The sequence below is a fragment of the Phalaenopsis equestris genome, unplaced genomic scaffold, assembly GCF_001263595.1.
Source record: "Phalaenopsis equestris unplaced genomic scaffold, ASM126359v1 Scaffold000667, whole genome shotgun sequence".
NCBI lineage: Eukaryota > Viridiplantae > Streptophyta > Magnoliopsida > Asparagales > Orchidaceae > Phalaenopsis > Phalaenopsis equestris.
In genome coordinates this window covers 326,805-332,272 of record NW_018165107.1, presented here as the reverse complement: position 1 = coordinate 332,272, position 5,468 = coordinate 326,805, and positions in this window count along the sequence as shown.

Below are 5,468 nucleotides of genomic sequence, written 5' to 3'. Positions count from 1 at the left end.
GAGGATGAAATAAAAGAAGAAAATTTAGATTATATTCAGGACAAATTTGAAACTTTAGATTTGTTAGAAAATGATAATAAAAATCTTATTCCTTCAAGTATTAAACCACCTGAACTTCAACTGAAAGTATTACTTACCCATTTAAAATATGTGTTTTTAGGAGATTCATCTACATTGTCTGTTATTGTATCTTCTTAGTTAACTGAAATTCAGGAACAAAAATTAATAGAAATGTTAAAAGGATATAAAAAGAATTTTGGATGGACTTTAGCAGATATTAAAGAAATTAGTCCTTCGATTTGTATGCACAGAATTCTATTAGAAGAATAGTATGAACCTAGAGCTGATCCTCAAAGGAGATTAAACTCAATAATGAAAGAAGTTGTTAAAAAAGAAATCTTAAAATGGTCAGATGCCGTAATTATATATCTTATTTCAGACAGTGATTGGGTAAGCCCAATTCACTGTGTTCCAAAGAAAGGAGGAGTGGTCGTTGAAGTAAATGAGGAAAATGACTTAATTCCAATAAGACAATCCAATAAGATAATTACTGGTTGTCGAATTTGTATAGAACTATAGAAAATTAAACATGGTCACTAGAAAAAATCACTTTCCTTTACCCTTGCTAGACCAAATGTTGGATAGATTGGCTGGAAACAAATATTACTGCTTTTTAGATGGATATACCAGTTATCATCAAATTCAAATTACTCCTGAGGCTCAAGACAAGATAACATTTACAAGCCCTTATGAAACATTTGCTTTTCGTAGAATGTCTTTTGGATTATGCAATGCACCTGCGACATTTCAAAGATGCATGATGTAATTATTTAGTAATTTGATTGAACATGGAATGGAAGTATTTATGAATGATTTTCTCTGTGTTTGGGACTTCATTTGAATTATGTTTAAATAATTTAGAAAAAGTTCTGAAATTATGTGAAAAAATCAACCTAGTATTAGAGGAATTGTACTTGGGCATAAAATTTCTAAAAACGGCATGAAAGTAGATATTTCAAAAGTTTAAATTATTGAAAAATTACCACCACCGACTACGGTCAGAAGGGTAAGAAGTTTTTTAGGACATGCTGGTTTCCGCAGGTGTTACATAAAATTTTTTTCAAAAATAACTAAGTCATTATGCCAACTTTTAGAAAAATATACAAAATTTGATTTTAATGAGGAATGCATAAAAGCATTTGAACTATTGAAAGAAAAATTAATCACTGCACCTGTAATAGTCCCACCTGATTGGGAGAAACCATTTGAAATAAAATACGATGCTAGTGATTATGCTATTGGAGTTGTTTTAGGATAAAGGCACAACAAAGTTTTTAAAGTAATATATTATTCTAATAAAACTCTAAATGATGCTCAAATTAGTTACATTGCTATGGAAAGAGAGTTATTAACTATTGTCCATGCCTTTGATAAAATTAGACCTTACTTGATTGGAACCAAATGTATAGTGCGTACAGATCATTCTGATATCAAATACTTAATGCAAAAGAAGGATGCTAAACAAAGGTTAATTAGATGGATACTTCTATTGCAAGAGTTTGATTTTACTATAGTTGATAGAAAGGGAAATGATAATCAAATAGCTGATCATTTGTCTAGACTAGAAAAAGAAATATTAAGTAATTTTGCAAAAGAAATTTAAGAAAATTTCCCTGATGAAAAATTATATAATATTGATGAAATTAATATGTCGTGGTTGCCGATATAGTAAATTAATTCTTTAAGAATCAACAATTAAGGAAATTTATATATGATTCAAAATTATATTTTTGGGATGACTCATATTTATATAAACAATGTAAAGATCTAATTATTAGAAGGTGTGTGCCTTATGAAGAAACTCAATAAATAATTGAAAGATGTCATGATTTTGAATTTAGAGAACATTTTAGAACAAGTAGAACTGCATAAAAAATTTTGCAAGCTGTATTTTATTGACCTACTCTTTTTAGAGATGTTAATGAATATATTAAAACACCCGATACATGTCAGCGAGTAGGAAATATTTCTAGAAGAAATAAAATACCTCTAAATTACACATTGGAAGTTGAATTTTTTGATGTGTGGGGATTAGATTTTAAGGGGTCATTTATGCCTTCATTTGGAAACTTATATATATTACTTGTTGTTGATTATATGTCCAAATGGATTGAAGCTGTTGTTATACATAAATGTGATGCTCAGAGTGTTTCTAAATTTTTAAATAAAATTTTTTTTACAAGATATGAAATATCAAGAGTAAAGATTTGGAATACCGAGAGTAATTATTACTGATGGAGGATCTCATTTTAGGAATAAGAGAATCTAAAAATTGATTAAGAAATATGATATTATGCATAGATTCTCTACTTTTTATCATCCTCAAACTAGCTATCTAGCAAAAATATCTAATCATGAAATAAAACAAATTTTAGAAAAAGCTATAAATCCCTATAAATTGGATTGGTCTACTAGATTAGATACTACATTATGGGCATACAAAACTGCTTATAAGACTTCTATTGGAATGTCTCCATATAGACTTAGTTTTTGGAAAACATGCCACTTACCAATAGAATTGGAGCATAAAATATTTTGGGCTACTAAGAAATTTAATTTTAATCTAGAAGATGTTGGTGATAAAAGATCATTACAACTCAATGAACTTGAGGAAATTACAACTCAATGACAACTCAATGAACTTGAGGAATTTAGAAATGAAGCATATGATAATGTAAAAATCTATAAAGAGAAAATGAAAATATAACATTATCAGAAGATTATTAAGAAAAAGTTTGAACCTAGATAAGAAGTTTTATTATATAATATAAGGTTGAGATTATTTCCAGGAAAATTGAAATCCAGATGGTTAGGACCATTTAAAGTGATTAAAGTCTATCATTATGGAACTGTTGTTATTAAAGATTCTAAAACTGAAAAGATATTTAAAGTTAATGGGCATCGATTGAAACATTATTATGAAGGACTCATACCACAATTTAAAGAAGTTTTAATGTTAATTCATCCTGACTAAACAATGTTACATCGGGTTGACGACGTTAAACCAAGCACTTTTTGGGAGGCAACCCATATATATAAATCTATATATCTATATATTCCTATTTTGTTTAATAAGTGTATTTATATATTTGGAAATAATAGTATTTTTTAAATCCTTTTGAATCATACAAAATTTTATATATAATAAATTAAGATAAATATTGGTATTGGAGGAAAATTTGGAATCAAATTGAACAAAAAAAAATTAAAAGACATGATTTGGCCTCTAGCGCCGATGACAGCATAATGGGCACCGACAGTGCCCGCCTAATGGACCATGGCGCCAACAGTGCCATCGAGAGTGCTGACGGCATCCCAAGCAGTTGATTATCATAGTGAAGTTACAAAGGATAGAGCCATCTTGAACTTATGTATCCAACAGGTGATGAGGATATTAGTAACCTCTATTATTTATAGGAACACTCAATCTATTACTCTAGGAGAGACCATTGATGGTCTAGCTCACCTTGCCTGATCTTCACACTATGTGAACAGGCAGGAGTTGATTTTAGAGCAGATGATGAGAGCATTGAACCTCTAAAACCTATTGGTCCTGCCAATATAAAGACTTATGAATCTCATGTTGGATGGAGATTTGGAAGTAGGACTAGGGATATTCCTTCTACTTTAAGTACTAATTCTAGTATCCTTACTATCCAAGAACTTATGGAGCAGATGATTATCCAACAGGGAGATATCTTGAGAATGGATAGTAGAATGAAAAATATGGAGGCCAGAAATGCTCACAATGATGATTTGATAAGATAGAAGTTTGAATATGATGCTGCTTATGATGATGCAATGGTCAAATACATGAGGGGTGATCACTCAGTTCAATTTCCTACTCACCCAGTTTTTACTCCATATCACCAGCAAAATTTGGATGTGTAAGAAGAAGAAGAAGAAGAAGAAGACAATGATTGGTGATGCTTTAGTTAGATTTTTGTTTTGTTTATGTTTATTTGCACTTTATTGTTGAGACTGTTTGTTTGTATTTTTGTTTGTATTTTATGATACTTTATTTTAATTGTATGTTGTGTTGTGAACAATAGATCTATGAAACTACTGAAAGTTGTTAGATTTTAGTACTTAGTTGGATGTATTTGTAATTAACTCTTTCTCAACAAATTTTTATGTATTATGTGTTATTTAATGTTTTAATTCTTGCAGCTTTTCATATTAGCACCTGCAATATTTCAGAGTTAATTTTCAAATCAGAAATTATACACATCATTAATTAAAGGAGGAAAGTTGCCTAGGCTAACAAAGATGATCAACAAAAGAAGGACTTTGTCCAAAGTGTCATGCCAGAAAAAGAATTTTAACAAATAGTGGAACAAGTTCAGGAGGCCCTAGCCCAATCTAAGGGTGGTTCATTGATTTTAAAGGGTAGACCCTACCCTTAGGAATTCGATGTCATGCCCTACCCTTAGGGTTTTGTGTCATCAAACTTTAAGATATTTGAAGGGAGTAGAAATCCCAAACAACATATAGTGCATTTCCGAGCTTGTTGTGGTAATATCGGTGTTGATCTCACTTTTGATTGAGGTTTAGTTTTCCCTCTTTAGTTGCCTAAGGTCTAGCCATAGGACTTTCCTATTGACTATTCTTAGAAAGCTAGAAAAGGAACACTCACCATTATAAATTCTAAACTCCTCCTTGCTCAAATTGAAGTTCCACATATTAGTCATAACCTCTAGCACTTAGTCGGTGGGGTCAGTATGAGGAAGCTCAAAATGAGCCCCCGTAGGACTATTTTAGTTATCTTCTGACCATAGGGTTTGCCCTGGGTGATGGTCTGGACCTAGTTCACTCACCTACACTCACTCTCACCCACAATCACTCACACACTCACAATCTCACCCACAATCACTCACAATTCTAAACCCAAAATTGTTGAATTTGATATGTTGATGTTTTGGGTGACTCATGTAGATGGTCCCCACTAGCCCTAGACCCTAGACTAGGGTTTAACTAAGACCAGTACATAGAGGACCCAAATGAGGATTCCATTGGTCCATAGTTCACATATGGTGGTTGGCTTCCCAATTCTACCAAAAATACTCAACTTGGCATTTTACCCATAAATCCACCAAAATTACCTAAATGCCCCTGAAATCTTAAATTTGGCAAAAAATTCCCAAATTCACTCAAAATACCCAAATTTGTTCAAAAATCATTTCAAACCATTTCAAAATACCCAAATTACCCAAAATTACCAAAAAAATTACAAATTTACCAAAACCCCAAAATTACAAAAATATCCTTGACACCCCAAACTTTCCCAAAACCTCAAAAATCACTTCAAATGTCTCCAAAACCAATTTGAACCCTTCAATTGAACCCAATTTGGCCAATTTGACCATTTTGACCAAAATCCCCCAAATTGCCTTTAAAGGCCCAATTTC